The 24,910-nt window shown below is 38.6% G+C and overlaps 2 non-coding genes across 2 annotated transcripts; one reads left to right on the top strand and one right to left on the bottom strand.

Annotated features, from left to right (window-relative positions):
- Positions 1–3,458: 3,458 nt before the first annotated feature.
- On the top strand, positions 3,459–3,566 carry LOC112739884 (small nucleolar RNA R71). Its single transcript, XR_003170819.1, has one exon. It is a non-coding gene; the product is annotated as a small nucleolar RNA R71 (small nucleolar RNA).
- Positions 3,567–11,919: 8,353 nt separating this feature from the next.
- On the bottom strand, positions 11,920–12,027 carry LOC112739436 (small nucleolar RNA R71). Its single transcript, XR_003170372.1, has one exon. It is a non-coding gene; the product is annotated as a small nucleolar RNA R71 (small nucleolar RNA).
- Between the last annotated feature and the right edge of the window lie 12,883 nt (positions 12,028–24,910).

Raw genomic sequence — 24,910 nt, forward strand, 5'->3', positions numbered from 1 at the left:
ACAGACACATAACTGGGTGAACCTTTTCAGATTGTGACTCAGCTTTGCTAAAGTCTCCAATTAGAGGTGTCCAGGGTTGCACACTCTGTTTTTGCTTTGGACCTTGACTTTAACCGCTCAGTCTCAAGTTTTCACTTGACACCTTCACGTCACAAGCACATGGTTAGGGACAGCTTGGTTTAGCCGCTTAGGCCAGGATTTTATTCCTTTAGGCCCTCCTATCCACTGATGCTCAAAGCCTTGGGATCCTTTTTATTTACCCTTGCCTTTTGGTTTTAAGGGTTATTGGCTTTTTGCTCTTGCCTTTTGGTTTTAAGAGCTTTTGGCTTTTTCTGCTTGCTTTTTCTCTCTTTTTTTTTCCATTTTTTTTCGCTATTTATTTTTTTTTTCTGCAAGCTTTGTTCTTTGCTGCTTTTTCTTGCTTCAAGAATCATTTTTATGATTTTTCAGATCATCAAATAACATGTCTCTTTGTCGTCATTCTTTCAAGAGCCAACATATTTAACATTCATAAACAACAACTTCAAAAGACATATGCACTGTTCAAGCATTCATTCAGAAAACAAGAAGCATTGTCACCACATCAATATAATTAAACTAAGTTCAAGGATAAATTCGAAACTCATGTACTTCTTGTTCTTTTGAATTAAAACATTTTTCATTTAAGAGAGGTGATGGATTCATAGGACATTCATAACTTTAAGACATAGTTACTAAATACTAATGATCATGTAATAAGACACAAACATAGATAAACATTTAACATAAGAAAACAAAAAAAAAAAACAAAAAGTTTAAGAACAAGGAATGAGTCCACCTTAGTGATGGTGGTGTTTCCTTCTTGAGGAACCAATGATGTCCTTGAGCTCTTCTATGTCTCTTCCTTGTCTTTGTTGCTTGATCCCTAGTGATTTTGGTGCTCCTATCCTTAGTTGCTCCCAATAATTGTGTGGGGGAAAATGTATCCCCTGAGGTACCTCAGGGATCTCTTGATTTGCAGTCAAATGTTCTACCACTGAGCTATAGATCCTTTACATGAATCTCTCCATCTCCCATGACTTGGAGGTGGAAGCTTTTATCTTCCCTTTTCTCTTCTCTCTTTTTTTTTTTTGAGGTTTCTCTGACCTTAGGTGCCATCAATGGTTATGGAAAAGAAAAATAAGCAATGCTTTTACCACACCAAACTTAGAATGTTGCTCGCCCTCGAGCAGGAGAAGAAAGAATAGATGAAGAAGAAAATGTGGAAGAAACTAGGATTATGAGGAGGGAAGGTGGGGATCCTGTGGGATCCACAGATCCTGAGATGATCCTGTGAGGTTCACAGATCTTGAGGTGTCAAGGATTTACATCCCTGCACCAATTAGGCATGTAAAATGCCTTTGCATGCAATTCTGGCGTTTAAACGCTGAACCGATGCTTGTTCTGGGCGTTCAACGCCCAGATGCAGCATATTTCTGGTGTTGAACGCCAGCTTCATGCTTGTTTCTGGCGTTCAGCGCCAGCTCCATGCTCTGTTCTGGCGTTGAACGCCAGCCAGATGCTCCTTACTGGCATTTGAACGCCAGTGAACTCCTTCTCCAGGGTGTGCTGTTTTTAATGCTATTTTTGATTTTTCTTCAATTTTTTCAGTTGTTTTTGTGACTCCACATGATCATGAACCTATGAAGACATATAACTAATAAAAATATAGTTAAATAAAAATTGGGTTGCCTCCCAACAAGCGCTTCTTTAATGTCAATAGCTTGACAGTGGGCTCTCATGGAGCCTCACAGATGTTCAGAGCATTGTTGAGACTCCTCAACACCAAACTTAGAGTTTGGATATGGGAGTTCAACACCAAACTTAGAGTTTGGTTGTGGCCTCCCAACACCAAACTTAAAGTTTGATTGTGGTGGCTCTGGTTGACTCTATTTTGAGATAAGCTTACTGTGCCTCTTTTCCATGTTTACAGAAGGATGTCCTTGAGTTTTAAACTCAAGGGAGTCCTCATTCAATTGAAGGACTAGTTCACCTCTGTTAACATCAATCACAGCTCTTGCTGTGGCTAGGAAGGGTCTTCCAAGAATGATGGATTCATCCTCATCCTTCCCAGTATTTAGGATTATGAAATCAGCAGGGATGTAAAGGCCTTCAACCTTTACTAATATATCCTCTACTTGTCCATAAGCCTGTTTTCTGGAATTGTCTGCCATCTCTAATGAGATTCTAGCAGCTTGCACCTTAAAGATTCCCAGTTTCTCCATTACAGAGAGTGGCATGAGGTTTATTCCTGACCCAAGGTCACATAGAGCCTTCTCAAAGGTCATGGTGCCTATGGTACAAGGTATTAGGAACTTTCCAGGATCCTGTTTCTTCTGAGGCAATCTCAGTTGATCCAATGCATTTAGTTCATTGGTGAACAGGGGAGGTTCATCTCCCCAAGTCTCTTTATCAAATAAATTGGTATTCAGCTTCATGATTGCACCAAGGAACTTGGAAACTTGCTCTTCAGTAACATCCTCATTCTCTTCAGAAGAAGAGTACTCATCAGAGCTCATGAAGGGCGTAAGGAGGTTCAATGGAATCTCTATGGCCTCTAGATGAGCCTCAGAGTCCTTTGGTTCCTCAGAGGGAAACTCCTTATTGATCACTGGACGTCCCAGGAGGTCTTCCTCCTTGGGATTCACGTCTTCCCCTTCCTCTTTAGGTTCGGCCGTGTTGACTATGTCAATGGCCTTGCACTTTCCTTTTGGATTTTCTTCTGTATTGCTTGGGAGAGCACTAGGAGGGGTTTCAGTGATTTTCTTACTCAGCTGTCCCACTTGTGCCTCCAAATTTCTAATGGAGGATCTTGTTTCATTCATGAAACTCATAGTGGCCTTAGATAGATCAGAGACTAAGTTTGCTAAATTAGAGGTACTTTGTTCAGAGTTCTCTGTCTGTTGCTGAGTGGATGATGGAAAAGGTTTGCTATTGCTAAACCTGTTTCTTCCACCATTATTAAAGCCTTGTTGAGGCTTTTGTTGATCCTTCCATGAGAGAATTGAGTGATTTCTCCATGAGGGATTATAGGTGTTTCCATATGGTTCACCCATGTAATTCACCTCTGCTATTGCAGGGTTTTCAGGATCATATGCTTCTTTTTCAGAAGATGCCTCTTGAGTACTGTTGGATGCAGCTTGCATTCCATTCAGACTCTAAGAAATCATATTGACTTGCTGAGTCAATATTTTATTCTGAGCCAATATGGCATTCATGGTATCAATTTCAAGAACTCATTTCTTCTGAGTCGTCCCATTACTCACAGGATTCCTCTCAGAAGTGTACATGAACTGGTTATTAGCAACCATATCAATGAGTTCTTGAGCTTCTGCAGGTGTTTTCTTTAGGTGAATGGATCCACCTGCAGAAGTATCCAATGACATCTTAGCTAATTCAGACAGACCATCATAGAATATATCCAGGATGGTCCATTCTGAAAGCATGTCAGAAGGATACTTTTTGGTCAGTTCCTTGTATCTCTCCCAAGCTTCATAGATGGATTCACCTTCTTTCTGTCTGAAGATTTGAACATCCACTCTAAGCTTACTCAGCTTTTGAGGAGGAAAGAACTTGGCTAAGAAAGCCTTGACCAGCTTATCCCAAGAGTTCAGGCTATCCTTAGGTTGAGAGTCCAACCATATTCTAGCTCTGTCTCTTACAACAAACGGGAAAAGCATGAGCCTGTAGACTTCAGGATCTACTCCATTAGTCTTAACAGTATCACATATCTGCAAGAATTCAGTTAAGAACTGAAAGGGATCTTCAGATGGAAGTCCATGAAACTTGCAGTTTTGTTGCATCAGAGAAATTAATTGAGGTTTAAGCTCAAAATTGTTTGCTCCAATGGTAGGGATGGAGATGCTTCTTCCATGTAAATTGGAATTAGGTGCAGTAAAGTCACCAAGCATCCTCCTTGCATTATTATTATTATTTTTGGCTGCCATCTCCTCTTCCTGTTCGAAAATTTCTGTAAGGTTATCTCTGGATTGTTGTATTTTAGCTTCTCTTAGTTTTCTCTTCAGAGTCCTTTCAGGTTCAGGGTCTGCTTCAACAAGAATGTTCTTATCCTTGCTCCTGCTCATATGAAAAAGAGGGAACAGAAAAATAATAATAATAGGGATCCTTTTTGCCCAGTATAGAGGTTCCCTTATGTGAGTAGAAGAAAAGAAGAAGAGAAAATCTGAACTCAGAGAGAGAGAGGGTTCAGATTTTTGGTGAGTGAGGGAGAGATGTTAGTAGATGAATAAATAAACAGAAGGAGATGAGAGAGAAGGATTTTCAAAAATAATTTTTGAAAAAGAGTTAGTAATTTTTGAAAATTAAAATCGAAAATCAAAATAATTAGTTAATTAAAAAGAAATTTTAAAAAAGAGGGAAGATATTTTCAAAAATTAGAGAGAGAGAGTTAGTTAGGTAGTTTTGAAAAAGATAAGAAACAAACCAAAAGTCAATTAGTTAGTTGAAACAAATTTTGAAAAAGATAAGATTTTAGAAAGATATGATAGGAAGATATGATTAGAATTAGTTTTGAAAAAGATTTGATTTTTTTTAAATCATAATTAATGACTTGATTCACAAGAAATCACAAGATATGATTCTAGAACTTAAAGTTTGAATCTTTCTTAACAAGCAAGTAACAAACTTGAAATTTTTGAATCAAAACATTAATTGTTGATGATATTTTCGAAAATTATGATATAAAATTAAGACAAAGATTTTTGAAAAATATTTTTAAGATTTTCGAAAATAAATAAGAAAAATGAAAAAGATTTAATTTTTGAAAAAGTTAAGATTTTTAAATTGAAAATTTGATTTGACTCATAAGAAATAATTGAATTTTAAAAATTTTTTAAAAAGTCAATCCAAATTTTCGAATTTTATGAGAGAAAAAAGGAAAGATATTTTTTTTTATTTTTTTGAATTTTTATGATGAGAGAGAAAACATGAAAAAGACTCAATGCATGGAAATTATGGATCAAAATAATGAATGCATGCAAGAATGCTATGAATGTCAAGATGAACACCAAGAACACTTTGAAGATCATGATGAACATCAAGAACATATTTTTGAAAAGTTTTATATGCAAAGAAAACATGCAAGACACCAAACGTAGAAATCTTTCATGTTCAGACAATATGAATGCAAGAATGCATATGAAAAACACCATACAACACAAAACAATATGATATGAAGATCAATCAAGAAGGTTTATCAAGAACAACTTGAAGATCATGATGAATGCAATGCAATTTTCGAAAAATGCAAGATGAGTATGCAATTGACACCAAACTTACAATTGACTCAGGACTCAAACAAGAAACACAAAATATTTTTGATTTTTATGATTTTATAATTTTTTTGTATTTTTCGAAAATTATTTGTGAAAAAGAAAAATAAGGATTCCAAAATTTTTAATATGAATTCTAGGAATCTTGCACTCTTAGTCTAAAGCTCCAATCTGAGGGTTAGACATGGCTTAATAGCCAGTCAAGCTTTAGCATGTAAATCAGGTGGATCAGGAACAGCAGTAGGTGGATTAGCAACAACTAGCTTGCTCTTGATAATGTTGGGTTGGAAGCCCCAATCCAAAAGAATTTAGACATGGCTTTACAGCCAGCAGGCTTCAACATGCTTCATGAAACACTAGAATTCATTCTTAAAAAATTTTAGAATAATTTTCGAAAACAGATGAGAAATTTTTTGAAAGATTTTTTTTTTTTTGAAATTTTTTTTTTAAAATAAAACAAGAAGAAAATTACCTAATCTGAGCAACACGATGAACCGTCAGTTGTCCAAACTCGAACAATCCCCGGCAACGGCGCCAAAAACTTGGTATGCGAAATTGTTACTCTGAGGTTGTAAAATTTGTTGTTCGTTCTCTCCCTGGCAATGGCGCCAATGAACTGGTGCACAATACCATGGTCTAAACATAACTTCACAACTTCGCACAACTAACCAGCAAGTGCACTGGGTCGTCCAAGTAATAAAACCTTACGTGAGTAAGGGTCGATCCCACGGAGATTGTTGGCTTGAAGCAAGCTATGGTCACCTTGTAAATCTCAGTCAGGCAGATATCAAATGGTTATGGAGTTTTCGAATAATAATAATAATAATAAATAAACAAAAAATAAAGATAGAAATACTTATGTAATTCATTGGTGAGAATTTCAGATAAGCGCATAGAGATGCTTTCGTTCCTCTGAACCTCTGCTTTCCTGCTGTCTTCATCCAATCAGTCTTACTCCTTTCCATGGCAAGCTTTCTGTAAGGGCATCACTGTTGTCAATGGATACTTTTCATCCTCTCTGTGAAAATGGTCCGATGCGCTGTCACTACAAGGCTAATCATCTGGAGGCATCACCGTTGTCAATGGCTGCATCCCATCCTCTCTGTGAAAATGGTCCGATGCACTGTCACTGCATGGCTAATCATCTGGAGGTTCTCGATCATACTGGAATAGGATTTACTATCCTTTTGCGTCTGTCACTACGCCCAGCACTCGCGAGTTTGAAGTTCGTCACAGTCATTCAATCCCTGGATCCTACTCGGAATACCACAGACAAGGTTTAGACTTTCCAGATTCTCATGAATGCCGCCATCAATCTAGCTTATACCACGAAGATTCTGATTAAGAGATCCAAGAGATATTCATTCAATCTAAGGTGGAACGGAAGTGGTTGTCAGGCATGCGTTCGTAGGGGAATGATGATGATTGTCACGTTCATCACATTCATATTGAAGTGCGAATGAATATCTTAGAAGAGAAATAAGTTGAATTGAATAGAAAAACAGTAGTACTTTGCATTAATTCGTGAGGAACAGCAGAGCTCCACACCTTAATCTATGGAGTGTAGAAACTCTACCGTCGAAAAATACACAAGTGAAAGGTTTAGGCATGGCCGAATGGCCAGCCCCCATGATCTAAGAACTAGACGTCCCAAGATGTCAAATACAATAGTAAAAAGTCCTATTTATGCTAAACTAGTTACTAGGGTTTACAGAAGTAAGTAATTGATGCATAAATCCACTTCCGGAGCCCACTTGGTGTGTGCTTGGGCTGAGCTTAAAGTTTACACGTGCAGAGGCTTCTTCTAGAGTTGAACGCCAAGTTGTAACGTGTTTTTGGCGTTCAACTCTGGTTCGTGACGTGTTTCTGGCGTTTAACTCCAGACTGCAGCGTAGAACTTGCGTTCAACGCCCTTTTGCCTCATCTAAACTCGGCCAAAGTATGGACTATTATATATTGCTGGAAAACCCTGGATGTCTACTTTCCAACGCAATTGGAAGCACGCCATTTTGAGTTCTGTAGCTCCAGAAAATCCACTTTGAGTGCAGGGAGGTCAGAATCCAACAGCATCAGCAGTCCTTCTTCAACCTCTGAATCTGATTTTTGCTCAAGTCCCTCAATTTTAGCCAGAAAGTACCTGAAATCACAGAAAAACACACAAACTCATAGTAAAGTCCAGAAATATGAATTTAACATAAAAACTAATAAAAACATCCCTAAAAGTAACTAGATCCTATCAAAAACATACTAAAAATAATACCAAAAAGCGTATAAATTATCCGCTCATCAATCACACAGGTGGAGGAAAGGCGAGGCTCTGATGGCTTACCTTCGTCGGCACAAGATTTTAAGGATTGGATAAATGACATGGGTTTGGTGGACTTATCGATTACTAACTGTAAGTTTACATGGTTCAGAGGATGTTCATGTAGCCGTATTGATAGAGCTTTGGTTAGCTTGGATTGGCTTGAGGTGTTTCTAGAGACTCGCTTAAGAGGTGGTCTACGGGGCTTTTCAGATCACTGCCCGATTATAGTGGAAGATAAGAGGTTAAGGGACGGACCGAGGCCGTTCCGAAGTCTAGATTCGTGGTTTATACATGACGGATTTCTAAGAATGGTCAAGGAGGAATGGAGAGGGTTAGGAGATGTACAATTCACCGACAAATTGAAGGCTTTGACGGTTCCTTTGGGAAGATGGCTGATGAGTGGATAATTTATACGCTTTTTGGCATTGTTTTTAGTATGTTTTTAGTATATTTTAGTTAGTTTTTATTATGTTTTTATTAGTTTTTAAATAAAAATCACATTTCTGGACTTTACTATGAGTTTGTGTGTTTTTCTGTGATTTCAGGTATTTTCTGGCTGAAATTGAGGGACCTGAGCAAAAATCTGATTCAGAGGCTGAAAAAGGACTGCGGATGCTGTTGGATTCTGACCTCCCTGCACTCGAAGTGGATTTTCTGGAGCTACAAAAGCCCAATTGGCGCACTCTTAATTTCATTAGAAAGTAGACATTCTGGGCTTTCCAGCAATATACAATAGTCCATACTTTGCCCGAGATTTGATGGCCCAAACCGGCATTCCAAGTCAGCATAGAAATTCTGGCGTCAAAACGCCAGAACTGGCATAAAAGCTGGAGTTAAACGCCCAAACTGGCACAAAAGCTGGCGTTTAACTCCAAGAAAAGCCTCTACACATAAAAGCTTCAAACGCTCAGCCCAAGCACACACCAAGTGGGCCCTGAAGTGGATTCTGCATCATTTACTCATTTCTGTAAACCCTAGGTTACTAGTTTTCTACAAATAGGACATTTTGCTATTGTATTTGATAGACTTGATCATACTTTTGATCTTGGTTCTTCTGGTTTCCTCTATGGGGCCGAAGCCAATGATCACCATTATCACTTTTATATTTTCAACGGTGGAGTTTCTACACACCATAGATTAAGGTGTGGAGCTCTGTTGTTCCTCATGAATTAATGCAAAGTACTATTGTTTTTCTATTCAACTCAAGCCTATTTCTATTCTAAGATATCCATTCGTTCTTCAACATGATAAATGTGATGATCCGTGACACTCATCACCATTCTCACCTATGAACGCGTTCCTGACAACCACTTCCGTTCTACATGCAAACAAGCTTGAATGTGTATCTCTTGGGTTTCTAATCTAAGATTAGAACCGTCGTGGTATAGGCTAGAATCAATTGGCAGCCATTCCTGAGATCCGGAAAGTCTAAACCTTGTCTGTGGTATTCCGAGTAGGATCAGGGAAGGGATGACTATGACGAGCTTCAAACTCGCGAGTGTTGGGCGTAGTGATAGACGCAAAAGGATCAATGGATCCTATTCCAACATGATCGAGAACCAACAGCTGATTAGCCGTGCGGTGACAGCGCATTTGGAACATTTTCACTGAGAGGACGGAAGGTAGCCATTGACAACGGTGAAACCCAACATAAAGCTTGCCATGGAAAGGAGTATGAATGATTGGATGAAAGCAGTAGGAAAGCAGAGGTTCAAAAGGAACAAAAGCAACTCCATACGCTTATCAGAAATTCTCACCAATGAATTATATAAGTATTTCTATCCTATTTTATATTTTAATTATCAAATCTCGATAACCATTTGAATCCGCCTGACTGAGATTTACAAGGTGACCATAGTTTGCTTCAAGTCGACAATCTCCGTGGGATCGACCCTTACTCACGTAAGGTTTATTACTTGGACGACCCAGTGTACTTGCTGGTTAGTTGTATCGAAATTGTGAAAAAGAATTTAAGATTGCAAACGTGTGTGCTAAGTTTTTGGCGCCGTTGATGGGGAATGAACAATCACGATTTCGTGCACCAAGTTTTTGGCGCCGTTGTCGGGGATTGTTCGAGTTTGGACAACTGACGGTTCATCTTGTTGCTCAGATTAGGTAATTTTATTTTATGTTTAAGCTTTTTACCTTTTAATTTTCAAAAAGTTTGAAAAAAAAATTTGTATTTCTATTATGTTCTTCAGAACTTTTAAGAATGAATTCTAGAGTTTCATGATGATTTGTTGAAGTCTGGTTAGTTGTTAAACCATGTCTAAACTTTTGGACCGAGGTTTCAACTTATCATCACAAGAGCTTGTAGATTTCTATCAATCTTGCTGTTGAAAGTAATGATCTGCTAAAGCTTGGCTGGCCATTGGCCATGTCTAGTATTTTGGACCGAAGCTTTCACTGAAAGCTTGGCTGGCTAGTAAGCCATGTCTAATTCCTGGACCGGAGTTTTAGACTAACATTGCATGATTCTTAGAATTGTCATTAAGAATTTTGAAGTCCTTTTTTCTCTTTTTCCACTTAATTTTCGAAAAAATTACAAAAAAATTTATAAAATCTTAAAATAAAAAATATTTTATTTTTCTTGTTTGAGTCTAGTGTCTAATCTTAAGTTTGGTGTCAATTGCATTCTTCTAATTTTCGAAAATTACATGCATTATGTTCTTCATTGATCTTCAAGTTGTTCTTGATGATTTCCTTGCTCTGATCTTTAAATTCTCTTGTTTTGTGTCTTTTGTTGTTTCTCATATGCATTTTCAAATTGTTATAGTCCTTAGTATACAAACTTCTAAGTTTGGTGTCCTGCATGCATTATTTGTTTAATCTTAGTTTTCCAACCATGTCTTTTAAAGTCAATAATACAGAGAATTGAAGATTCAGAACATGCAGCAGAGGAATTACAGAGAAAAAGCTGGGCGTTCAAAACGCCTAGTGAGGAAGGAAAACTGGCATTTAAACACCAGCCAGGGTACCTGGCTGGGCGTTAAACGCCCAAAAAGGTAGCATTTTGGGCGTTAAACGCCAGAATGGATGTCATTCTGGGCGTTTAACACCAGGAGGACACTAGAGGGAAGATTTTGTTTTTAATTCAAATCTTTTTCAAATATTCATAATTTTTCAAAATCAAATCTTTTTCAAATCATATCTTTTCAAAATCAATTTCTTTCTATTTTTTAAATTATTATTATTTTCGAAAATCCTTGCTACAATTAATGATTTAACTCAAAATTTTCAAGTTGTTACTTGTCTATTAAGAAAGGATCAAATTTTAATTCTAGAATCATATCTTTTAATTTTCTGTTAGTCAAGTAATCAACTTTAATTTTAAAAATTTCTCTTTTTAATTTGATTCTCAATCATATCTTCTCAAGCATATCTTTTCAATCACATCTTTTTCAAAATTAATTTTCAATCATATCTTTTTTATTTCTAATTTCAAAATCTTTCCCAAAAATCACTTAATTTCTTTCCCAATCTTAGTTTTCGAAAATCATTTACCAAATTTTCAAAATTTCTTTTAATTATTTCAAAATCTTTTTACTTTAATTTCGAAAATTCTTCCCCTCTTCCCAAATCCTTCTATTTAAAGGACTAACACTTCTCCATTATCAGCAATTCGAACTCTGTCCCTCTTGATAAGTTTGAATTCTCTCTTCTCTACCTTATCCTTCTATTTTTATTTTCCTCTGACACCTCAAGGAATCTCTATACTGTGACATAGAGGATTCTATATTTTCTTCTCCTCTCTTTTCATATGAGCAGGAGCAAGGACAAGGGCATTCTTGTTGAAGCTGATCCTGAACCTGAAAGGACCTTGAAGAGAAAGCTAAAAAAGCTAAAGTACAACTCTCTATAGAGGACCTAACAGAAACTTTCATACAAGAAGAAGCCATGGCAGCCGAAAACAACAACAATGTCAACAATGCAAGGAAGGTGCTTGGTGACTTTACTGCACCTACTCCCGACTTCTATGGGAGAAGCATCTCAATCCCTGCCATTGGAGCAAACAACTTTAAGCTTAAGCCTCAATTAGTTTCTCTAATGCAACATAATTGCAAGTTTCATGGACTTCCATTAGAAGATCCTCATCAGTTCTTAGCTGTATTCTTGCAAATCTGTGACACTGTCAAGACCAATGGGGTTGATCCCGAGGTCTACAAGCTTATGCTCTTTCCCTTTGCTGTAAGAGACAGAGCTAGAACATGGTTGGATTCACAACCTAAAAAAAGCATGAACTCTTGGGAAAAGCTAGTCAATGCCTTCTTGGCAAAGTTCTTTCCACCTCAAAAATTGAGCAAGCTTAGAGTGAAAGTCCAAACCTTCAGACAGAAGGAAGGTGAATCCCTCTATGAAGCTTGGGAAAGATACAAGCAATTGATCAGAAGGTGTCCTTCTGACATGCTTTCAGAATGGAGCATCATAGGTATCTTCTATGATGGTCTGTCTGAACTATCCAAGATGTCATTGGACAGCTCTGCTGGAGGATCTCTTTATCTGAAGAAGATGCCTGTAGAAGCTCAAGAACTCATTGAAATGGCTGTAAATAACCAATTCATGTACACCTCTGAAAGGAATCCTGTGAATAATGGGACAAGTCAGAATAAATGAGTTCTTGAGATTGATACTCTAAATGCCATATTGGCTCAGAATAAAATATTGACTCAACAAGTCAATGTGATTTCTCAGAGTCTGTCTGGAATGCAAGCAGCAACAGTCAGTACCAAAGAAGCTTCATCTGAAAAAGAAGCTTATGACCCTGAGAACCCAGCAATGGAAGAGGTGAATTACATGGGAGAATCCTATGGAAACACCTATAATCCTTCATGGAGAAATCATCCAAACCTCTCATGGAAGGATCAACAGAGGCCTCAACAAGGCTTCAACAACAATAATGGTGGAAGAAATAGGTTTAGAAATGACAAACCTTTTCCATCATTTTCTCAGCAACAAACAGAAAATTCCAAGTAGAACCACTCTGAATTAGCAACTATAGTCTCTGATTTAATTAAAACCACTCAAAGTTTCATGACTAAAACAAGGTCCTCTATTAGAAATTTGGAGGCACAAGTGGGTCAGCTGAGTAAGAAAGTTACTGAACTCCCTCCTAGTACTCTTCCAAGCAATACAGAAGAGAATCCAAAAGGAGAGTGCAAAGCCATCAACATAACCCACACGGCCAAACCTGGAGAGGAGGAAGAGGCAGTGATCTCCACTGAGGAAGACCTCAATGGACGTCCACTGGCCTCCAAGGAGTTCCCTAATGAGGAACCATGGGAATCTGAGCCTCACACTGAGATCATAGAGATTCCATTGAATTTACTTTTGCCATTCATGAGCTTTGATGAGTATTCTTCCTCTGAAGATGATGAAGATGTTACTGAAGAACAAGTTGCTAAGTACCTTGGAGTAATCATGAAGCTAAATGCCAAGCTATTTGGTAATGAGATTTGGGAGGATGAACCCCCCTTGCTCACCAAAGAACTGGATGACTTGACTAGGCAGAAATTACTTCTGAAGAGACAAGATCCTGAAAAGTTCTCAATACCTTGTACCATAGGCACCATGACCTTTGAGAAGGCTCTGTGTGACCTAGGGTCAAGCATAAACCTCATGCCTCTCTCTGTAATGGAGAAGCTAGGGATCCTTGAGGTACAAGCTGCAAGAATCTCACTAGAAATGGTAGACAATTCAAGGAAACAGGCTTATAGACTTGTAGAGGATGTCTTGGTAAAGGTTGAAGACCACTACATCCCTGCTGATTTCATAATCCTAGATACTGGGAAGTGTATGGATGAATCCATCATCCTTGGCAGACCCTTCCTAGCCACAGTAAAAGCTGTGATTGATGTTGACAGAGGAGAATTGGTCCTTCAAGTGAATGAGGACTCCCTTGTGTTTAAAGCTCAAGGATCTCCCTCTGTAACCATGGAGAAGAAGCATGAAAAGCTTCTCTCAATACAGAGTCAAACAAAACCCCCACATTCAAACTCTAAGTTTGGTGTTGGGAGGCCACAACCAAACTCTAAGTTTGGTGTTAAGAGGCCATCATCATGCTCTGAGCATCTGTGAGGCTCCATGAGAGCTCACTGTCAAGCTACTGACATCAAAGAAGCGCTTGTTGGGAGGCAACCCAATTTTACTTATCTATGTTAAATTTCTATTTTCCATTGTTATTTTATGTTTTCTGTAGGTTGATGATCATGTGAAGTCACAAAAACAATTGAAAAAGCAAAAACAAACTGAAAAATAGAATGAAAAATAGCACACCCTGGAGGAGAAGCCTATTGGCGTTTAAACGCCAGTAAGGGCAGCAGAATGAGCATTAAACGCCCAGTCTGGCACCATTCTGGGCGTTTAACGCCAGAAATGGGCACCAGACTGGCGTTTAACGCCAGAAAAGGGCAAGAAGCTGGCGTTAAACGCCAGAAATGGGCAGCAACCTGGCGTTTAATGCCAGGATTGGCAGCAAAGGGAATTTTGCAAGCCTAATTGGTGCAGGGATGAGAAATCCTTGACATCTCAGGATCTGTGGACCCCACAGGATCCCCACCAACCTCAACTCACTCTCTCTCTTCTTCACACCTATCAAATCCTACCCTCTTCTCCATAAACCCTTCACCAATCCACATCCATCCATCATAAACCCCACCTACCTCACCATTTAAATTCAAACCACTTTCCCTCCTAAACCCACCCATACATGGCCGAACCTTACCCTCTCCACATTCCTATATAAACCCATCTTCACCCCTTCATTTTCACACATCTTAAACACTACTTCTCCCCCTTGGCCGAAATACTAACCCCCCTCCATCTCCTCTATTTCTTCTTCCTCTACTCTCTTCCTTCTTCTTTTGCTCGAGGACGAGCAAACCTTCTGAGTTTGGTGTGGTAAAAGCGTTGCTTTTTATTTTTCCATAACCATTTATGGCACCTAAGGCCGGAGAAACCTCTAGAAAGAGAAAAGGGAAGGCAAAGGCTTCCACCTCCGAGTCATGGGAGATGGAGAGATTCATCTCAAGGGTGCATCAAGACCACTTCTATGAAGTTGTGGCCAAGAAAAAGATGATCTCCGAGGTCCCTTTCAAGCTCAAAAAGGGTGAATACCCGGAGATCCGACATGAAATTCGAAAAAGAGGTTGGAAAGTTCTCACCAACCCCATTCAACAAGTCGGAATCTTAATGGTTCAAGGGTTCTATGCCAATGCATGGATCACCAAGAACCATGATCAAAGTGTGAACCCGGACCCAAAGAATTGGCTTACAATGGTTCGGGGGAAATACTTAGATTTTAGTTCGGAAAATGTAAGGTTGGCATTTAACTTGCCCATGATGCAAGGAGATGCACTCCCCTACACTAGAAGGGTCAAATTTGATCAAAGGTTGGACCAAGTCCTCATAGACATTTGTGAAGAGGGCGCTTAATGGAAGAAAGATTCAAGAGGGAAGCCAGTTCAACTAAGATGGCATGACCTCAAGACCGTGGCTAGGAGATGGTTGGAGTTTATCCAACGCTCAATCATTCCCACTAGCAACCGGTCTGAAGTTACTATAGACCGGGCTATCATGATCCTTAGCATCATGATTGGAGAGGAAGTAGAAGTTCATGAGGTTATATCCCTAGAACTCTACAAGGTGGCGGACAAGTCCTCTACTTTGTCAAGGTTAGCCTTCCCTCATCTCATTTGTCACCTTTGCAATTCAGTTGGAATTGACATAGAGGAAGACATCCTCATTGATGAGGACAAGCCCATCACTAAGAAAAGGATAGAGCAAATAAGAGATCCCACTCATGGACAAGAGCATGAGAAAATTCCTCATCATGAAATCCCTGAGATGCCTCAAGGGATGCATTTTCCTCCACAAAATTATTGGGAGCAAATTAACACCTCCCTAGGAGAATTAAGTTCCAATATGGGACAACTAAGGGTGGAACACTAAGAGCATTCTATCCTCCTTCATGAAATTAGAGAAGATCAAAGAATCATGAGAGAGGAGCAACAAATGCAAGGAAGAGACATTGAGGAGCTCAGGCACTCCATAAGATCCTCAAGAGGAAGAACTAGCCGCCATCACTAAGGTGGACCCGTTCTTTAATTTCCTTGTTCTTTATTTTCTATTTTTCGAATTTTTATGCTTTATGTTTATCTATGTTTGTGTCTTTATTACATGATCACTAGTGTCTTAGTGTCTATGTCTTAAAGCTATGAATGTCCTATGAATCTATCACCTTTCTTAAAAGAAAAATGTTTTAATCACAAAAGAACAAGAAGTACATGATTTCGAATTCATCCTTGAAACTAGTTTAATTATTTTGATGTGGTGACAATACTTTTTGTTTTCTGAATGAATGCTTGAACAGTGCATATTTTTGAATTTGTTGTTTATGAATGTTAAAATTGTTGGCTCTTGAAAGAATAATGAAAAAGGAGAAATGTTATTGATAATCTGAAAAATCATAAAATTGATTCTTGAAGCAAGAAAAAGCAGTGAAAAGCTTGCAGAAAAAAATGGCGAAAAAAATAAAAGAAAGAAAGAAAAAGAAAAAAAAAGCAAGCAAAAAAAGCCAATAGCGCTTTAAACCAAAAGGCAAGGGTAAAATAAAAAGGATCCAAGGCTTTGAGCATCAGTGGATAGGAGGGCCTAAAGGAATAAAATCCTGGCCTAAGCGGCTAAACCAAGCTGTCCCTAACCATGTGCTTGTGGCGTGAAAGTGTCAAGTAAAAACTTGAGACTGAGCGGTTAAAGTCATGGTCCAAAGCAAAAAGAGTGTGCTTAAGAGCTCTGGACACCTCTAACTGGGGACTCTAGCAAAGCTGAGTCACAATCTGAAAAGGTTCACCCAGTTATGTATCTGTGGCATTTATGTATCCGGTGGTAATACTGGAAAATAAAATGCTTAGGGTCATGGCCAAGACTCATAAAGTAGATGTGTTTAAGAATCAACATACTGAACTAGGAGAATCAGTAACATTATCTGAATTCTGAGTTCCTATAGATGCCAATCATTCTGAACTTCAAAGGATAAAGTGAGATGCCAAAACTGTTCAGTGGCAAAAAAGCTACTAGTCCCGCTCATCTAATTGGAGCTAAGTTTCATTGATATTTTAGAATTTATAGTATATTCTCTTCTTTTTATCCTATTTGATTTTTAGTTGCTTGGGGACAAGCAACAATTTAAGTTTGGTGTTGTGATGAGCGGATAATTTATACGCTTTTTGGCATTGTTTTTAGTATGTTTTTAGTATATTTTAGTTAGTTTTTATTATGTTTTTATTAGTTTTTAAATAAAAATCACATTTCTGGACTTTACTATGAGTTTGTGTGTTTTTCTGTGATTTCAGGTATTTTCTGGCTGAAATTGAGGGACCTGAGCAAAAATCTGATTCGGAGGCTGAAAAAGGACTGCGGATGCTGTTGGATTCTGACCTCCCTGCACTCGAAGTGGATTTTCTGGAGCTACAAAAGTCCAATTGGCGCGCTCTTAATTGCGTTGGAAAGTCGACATCCTGGGCTTTCCAGCAATATATAATAGTCCATACTTTGCTCGAGATTTGATGGACCAAACCGGCATTCCAAGTCAGCATAGAAATTCTGGCGTCAAAACGCCAGAACTGGCATAAAAGCTGGAGTTAAACGCCCAAACTGGCACAAAAGCTGGCGTTTAACTCCAAGAAAAGCCTCTACACGTAAAATCTTCAAACGCTCAGCCCAAGCAGACACCAAGTGGGCCCTGAAGTGGATTCTGCATCATTTACTCATTTCTGTAAATCCTAGGTTACTAGTTTTCTACAAATAGGACCTTTTGCTATTGTATTTGACAGACTTGATCATACTTTTGATCTTGGTTCTTCTGGTTCCCTCTATGGGGCTGAAGCCAATGATCACCATTATCACTTTTGTATTTTCAACGGTGGAGTTTCTACACACCATAGATTAAGGTGTGGAGCTCTGCTGTTCCTCATGAATTAATGCAAAGTACTATTGTTTTTCTATTCAACTCAAGCCTATTTCTGTTCTAAGATATCCATTCGTTCTTCAACATGATGAATGTAATGATCCGTGACACTCATCACCATTCTCACCTATGAACGCGTGCCTGACAACCACTTCCGTTCTACATGCAAACAAGCTTGAATGTGTATCTCTTGGGTTTCTAATCTAAGATTAGAACCTTCGTGGTATAGGCTAGAATTAATTGGCGGCCATTCCTGAGATCCGGAAAGTCTAAACCTTGTCTGTGGTATTCCGAGTAGGATCAGGGAAGGGATGACTGTGACGAGCTTCAAACTCGCGAGTGTTGGGCATAGTGACAGACGCAAAAGGATCAATGGATCCTATTCCAACATGATCGAGAACCAACAACTGATTAGCCGTGCGGTGACAGCGCATTTGGAACATTTTCACTGAGAGGACGGGAGGTAGCCATTGACAACGGTGAAACCCAACATAAAGCTTGCCATGGAAAGGAGTATGAATGATTGGATGAAAGTAGTAGAAAAGCAGAGGTTCAGAAGGAACAAAAGCAACTCCATACGCTTATCTGAAATTCTCACCAATGAATTATATAAGTATTTCTATCCTATTTTATATTTTAATTATATTTTAATTATCAAATCTCCATAACCATTTGAATTCGCCTGACTGAGATTTACAAGGTGATCATAGTTTGCTTCAAGTTAACAATCTCCGTGGGATCGACCCTTACTCACGTAAGGTTTATTACTTGGACGACCCAGTGCACTTGCTGGTTAGTTGTATTGAAATTGTGAAAAAGAATTTAAGATTGCAACGTGCGTGCTAAGTTTTTGGCACCGTTGATGGGGAATGAACAATCATGATTTCGTGCACCAATGGCATAGCGGCAATATTGGTGACATGAATAAGAAGATCATGAAATTTGAGGAAGAGATTAAGAAGATTGATGACATGGTCGATAATGGGTCTTATGATGCAACAGTGGAGGCAAGAAGGAGGGCTTTAGTTGTTTGCTTCGAGAAATGGTATGTGAGGAAAGAACTACATTGGAAGCAAATGTCGAGGTCTAGGCATGCAAGGCACATGGACAAAAACACGAGATATTTCCATAACTTAGCTTCTGCAAGAAGGAGGAAATGCTCTGGTTATTAATGGAAGATTCATAAAGAATCAAGCTAGGATCAAGAATGCCATCAGAGAGTTTTATAAGGGCTTATATCATCAAGAGAAGTCTCCTATGGTGGGCTTCAGAGATGGTCTGAAAGAAACGATCGATGAGGAGGATGCTATGGCTCTAGAGATGCTACCGACACCTGAGGAGGTTAAAGAGGCATGTGGGATTATGAATCATTCAAGGCTATAGGAAGTGATGGGTACAACATGAATTTCATAAAGAAGTGCTGGGATGAAATTGGCTCTAAATTAACGGCAGCGGTACTGGGCTTCTTCCAATCTTCTAGATTGCCGACATATGCTAACGTCACTTGGGTGGCGCTGGCCCCCAAGTTTACTGGTGCTAAGGAAATCAAAGATTTGCGTCCAATTAGTTTGGTGGGGTGTATGTATAAGGTAATTTCGAAGATGCTGGTGAGGAGAATGAAACAATTATGCCAGGGTTAGTAGGCGAGACGCAGAGTGCATTTGTCAAGGGTCGAAAGATTCATGATGGTGCCCTTATTGTGTGTGAAATAGTTTAGTGGATCAAACTGAGGAAGAAGAAAGCGGCAATAATAAAGTTAGACTTTCAGAAAGCATACGATAGAGTCAAGTGGAGTTTTGTCAACTTTGTGCTACAGAAGATGGGATTTGGACGGAATTGGAGGAGATGAGTTATGGAGTGTGTCAGTATGTGCTCTATGTTAGTATTGATAAACGGCTCGTCGTCTAAGCCGTTCAAGATGGAAAGGGGTCTGCGGCAAGGTGATCCTCTGTCTCCATTCCTCTTTGTACTAGTTGTTGATGTCCTACATAGAATGATTGGAGAGGCTGTTAGGAACGGTCGCATATCGCTGTTGTTGGTCGGGAGAGATCATATTGAGCTGATGCATCTTCAGTTTGCAGATGATACTATTTTGTTCTTCCCTCCCGAAGAAGAGACCATCAAGAATTACAGGAGACTGCTTCATTGTTTTGAGTTGATGTCAGGCTTAAGTATTAATTTTGATAAATCAAGCTTGATTCCTGTTAACTGTGATGAGCAGTGGGTACAACGTATGTGACGTTAGGATTTTTGCCAATAAAGAATTTCATAAAAACAGTCGCGTTGTAGATATAGTCTCTAAACCGACAGAAATCCCTTCGTACAAACGTTTGGTTGTCACAAGTAACAAACCCCCTTGAAATTGATAACCGAGTATTCAAACCTCGGGTCGTCTTCTCAAGGAATTGCAGGGAGGTATGTTCTTATTATTGGTTATGAGTTTGTAAATTTGGGTTTAGGAAGTAAGGTGGGAATATGTTATATGACAAATAAAATAAAATAATAATAATAAAATAGCCTCTTGGCAAGGTATGAGAAATTGGAAGTCAAGATTTAGTTATCCTTATCAACAATAATGAAAGTTGAATCTTAATTTCACTTAGTTAACCTCTGCTATAACAAGGGAAGGTCAAGTGACTAATTAGTTAGATCTTTGAATCCTAGTTAATTCCTAATAAAAGATTGGGATTATTGAAGATCAATTCAATTGGCAAGATAACAATTAACAATTATGCTGTTGAATTGGATAACTCCTGAGTTACTGATTTCTTAACCAAAACCAAAAGGAAAAGAGTAAATCTACTGGAAAAAATGTCTTCAGATGGGAAGCAGTAATCATGTAAATAAAAGAAAGCAATCATGAATTGAAATACCTCAAATAACATTAATTAAGAAAATTATATGTAACATGGAAGAGTTCATAAATTAAATAAAAATAAAGAACCTGGGATTGAAAGTCACTCCTAAAACTAAGAGAAGTCCTAAATCCTAATCCTAAGAGAGAGGAGAGAACCTCTCTCTCTAAAAACTACATCTACTCCTAAAATTGTGAATATGAAAGCCTCCTCATGAATGGATGCATTCCCCCACTTTATAGCCTCTAATATGTGTGTTCTGGGCTAAAAACTGGGTCAAAAGCAGCCCAGAAATTGCCCCCTGCGATTTTCGTTACATTCAGGTTGCGAAAAGGTGACGCGGCCGCGTCGTCCATGCGGCCGCGCGGATTGGGTGTTGGCCAGGTCACGCGTCCGCGTGACCCACGCGTTCGCGTCGCCTGGCGTCGGAGCAACTATGACAAATTATATATCAAATCGAAGCCCCAAACGTTAGCTTTCCAACGTAACTGGAACCGCGTCATTTGGACCTCTGTAGCTAAAGTTGTAGCCGTTTGAGTGCGAAGAGGTCAGGCTGGACAGCTTAGCAATTTCTCTAACTTATTGTATTCCTTCCACTTTTGCATGCTTCCTTTCCATCCTCTGAGCCATTCCTGCCCTATAATCTCTGAAAACACTTAACACACATATCAAGGCATCTAATGGTAATAAGAGAGGATTAATATTAGCAAATATAAGTCCAAAGAAACATGTTTTCAATCAAAGCACATAATTAGGAAGGCAAATGTAAAACCATGCAAATAATATGAATAAGTGGGTAAAGAGTAGATAAAAACCACTCAATTGAGCACAAGATAAACCATAAAATAGTAGTTTATCAACCTCCCCACACTTAAACACTAGCATGTTCTCATGCTAAGCTCAAGAGAAGCTATAAAGAATGAAGAATGTATGAAATGCAACCTATGAATGTAACTACATGCAGAATGTTTCCACCTACTTAGTTAAAAGTAAACAAATCTTTCAAGAGGAAATATGAACTGAATTTCACTAATTCAAATCATGAAAATGAAGTACAAATAGACTTGCAAGAAGAAAATAGCTCATGAAAGTAGGGAACAAAGAATCGAGCATCGAACCCTCACAGGAAGTGTATACACTCTAATCGCTCAGGTGTTTAAGGTTCGATTCTCTCAATTCCTTACTAACCTTGCATTCTAAGGCTTGCTCTTCATCTAACAATCGACATAAATTTGATGCACATATACACATATCAAGAGGTCTTTTAAGGGTTGTAATGGGGTTAGGGTCAAGGTAGGATTGTATTTGGCCAAGTGGACTAAAATCTGAATCCTTAATTAACTTAAACTTTTCACCTAACTTTTAGACAATCCATGTAATCATAATTCAATATCTAACCATCCATTAACCATGTTTTTCACATATTCATGCATTCTAATTTCAAGTACCATACATATGCATTGCTTTCACCACTTACTTTTGGGCATTTTGACCCCTTTCTCTTATTTGCACTGTTTCTTTTCTTTTTCTCTCTTTTTTCTCTTATATATATATATATATTTTTTTTTCTTTTGTTTTTCTCAATGCATATGATTAATTTATTGAATGCATGAATCATGTCCTAAACATTTTTTTCACATTTTCAGAAAATTCTAACATACTCAATTCTCAAACCAAATGTTTCTAAATTCACTTCCCCACACTTAATTTATGAGCACTCTGGTGCACGAAATTGTGATGTCCAGGCTCGAACAATCCCTGGCGACGTGAGCAACTTGGTACGCGCGATCGTCATTACACTTTAATTATGTAAAATTCATGGCTCTTTCTTTCCCTGGCAATGGCGCCAAGAACATGGTGCCAATACCATGGTTCACAACTTCGATACAACTAACCAGCAAGTGCACTGGGTCGTCCAAGTAATACCTTACGTGAGTAAGGGTCGAATCCCACGGAGATTGTTGGTATGAAGCAAGCTATGGTCACCTTGCAAATCTCAGTTAGGCAGATATAAATGGATAATGGTGTTTTCGAATTTAATATAATAAAATAGGGATAGAAATACTTATGTAATTCATTGGTAGGAATTTCAGATAAGCGAATGGAGATGCTTTCGTTCCTCTGAACCTCTGCTTTCCTGCTATCTTCATCCAATCAGTCTTACTCCTTTCCATGGCTGGCTTTATGCAAGGGCATCACCGTTGTCAGTGGCTACATCCCCTCCTCTCAGTGAATAATATGCTCACGCACCCTGTCATGGCACGGCTATTCATCTGTCGGTTCTCGATCATGCTGGAATAGGATTCACCCTCCTTTTGCGTCTGTCACTAACGCCCAACAATCGCGAGTTTGAAGCTCGTCACAGTCATTCAATCATTGAATCCTACTCGAAATACCACAGACAAGGTTTAGACTTTCCGGATTCTCTTGAATGCCGCCATCATTCTAGCTTACGCCACGAAGATTCTGGTTAGGAGATCTAAGAGATATTCATTCTAGCTTATTTCATGTAGAACGGAAGTGTTTGTCAGGCACGTGTTCATAGGGGCGAATGGTGATGAGCGTCACACATAATCATCACCTTCATCATGTTCTTGGGTGCGAATGGATATCTTAGAAGCGAAATAAGATGAATTGAATAGAAAACAGTAGTACTTTGCATTAATCTTTGAGGAACAGCAGAGCTCCACACCTTAATCTATGGAGTGTAGAAACTCTACCGTATGAAAATACATAAGTGAAGGTCCAGGCATGGCCGAGATGGCCAGCCCCCTAAAACGTGATCAATAGCCTCCTAAGATGAAAAATGGATTAAAACTGAGACCAAAGATGCCTAATACAATAGTAAAAGGTCCTATTTATAATAAACTAGCTACTAGGGTTTACATGAGTAAGTAATTGATGCATGAATCCACTTCCGGGGCCCACTTGGTGTGTGTTTGGGCTGAGCCTGAGTGTTGCACGTGCAGAGGCCATTTGTGGAGTTGAACGCCAGTATTTGTGCCAGTTTGGGCGTTCAACTCTGGTTTTGGATCCTTTTCTGGCGCTGGACGCCAGAATTGGGCAGAGAGCTGGCGTTGAATGCCAGTTTACGTCGTCTATTCTTGGCCAAAGCATGAACTATTATATATTGCTGGAAAGCCCTGGATGTCTACTTTCCAACGCAATTGGAAGCGCGCCATTTCGAGTTTTGTAGCTCCAGAAAATCCACTTTGAGTGCAGGGAGGTCAGAATCCAACAGCATCAGCAGTCCTTCTTCAACCTCTGAATCTGATTTCTGCTCAAGTCCCTCAATTTCAGCCAGAAAATACCTGAAATCACAGAAAAACACACAAACTCATAGTAAAGTCCAGAAATGTGAATTTAACATAAAAACTAATGAAAACATCCCTAAAAGTAACTAGATCCTACTAAAAACATACTAAAAACAATGTCAAAAAGCGTATAAATTATCCGCTCATCACACTCTCACTAGTCTTAAGCTAACTAAGGATTCAAATTAAGGACATTATTGTTTTTTGCTTAGAGTTAATGATGTGCTAAAGTAAGGAACAAAGGGGTATAATAGGCTCAAATCGGTTTGCAAAGGATAATGAAAGGGTAAGACCATATGTAAGCTCAGTGAAACAAAGGCCTCAATCATATAAGTGCATGCATACATCAAACCATGGAAATATAGAATTAAGCAAGACAAATATCACAATTTTAGAGAGAAAAACACACACCAAAAATAAAATATTGGTTGGTAAAATGCAACCAATTCAAATAAGCTCAAAAATCTCACAGGTTTTGTGTGTTCGAGCTCTAAACCATGTTCCAGTATAATATTTCTTCAAACAAGTGTAACATTAAATTTTATTCAAATTAGTGAAATGCTCTAAAAGGTTTCTTGAAAAAAGAAAATATTACTTCAACCAAGTGGTAAAATATGCAAAAAATCAAACAAATATGCAATCAAACATGCAAACGCAACAATCAAACAAATAAAATAAAAAAAATTTGGTGTTGAGTCAAGAAATAACTAACCCATGGAGATCAGTATCGACCTCCCCACACTTAAAGATTGCACCGTCCTCGGTGCATGCTGAGATGTGCAGGTGGACGGGTTGCTCCAACTGATACTTTTCTTCAAGATTTTGCAGATGAACTTGTCTGTCTCCCCATGCAAACGTCTTCCGGTTTCCTTCTGGGTGGCCATCCTGAAAGAAAAAGGGAAGAAAAAGTAACCCAGTAATAAAGATAAGAAAATAAATGAAGTATGGGTAGGTTAATGCCAAATGATAATGGTCTCATTTACATGGAAGCTTCAACATGTACGTGAGAAAACAATAGAAGCCATGGCATGCCAGTGGTATAAAATTTGTAACATAGGGGAGGAGTGTGGGTAATAGAAGTATCAATACAAGCTCATGTCAATGCAAATGGAGTGCAAGTATCATAAAAGATTGGCATTGGAAGATAATTAATATCATCC

This window comes from Arachis hypogaea, chromosome 13, assembly GCF_003086295.3.
Source record: "Arachis hypogaea cultivar Tifrunner chromosome 13, arahy.Tifrunner.gnm2.J5K5, whole genome shotgun sequence".
In the NCBI taxonomy this organism is placed as follows: Eukaryota; Viridiplantae; Streptophyta; class Magnoliopsida; order Fabales; family Fabaceae; genus Arachis; species Arachis hypogaea.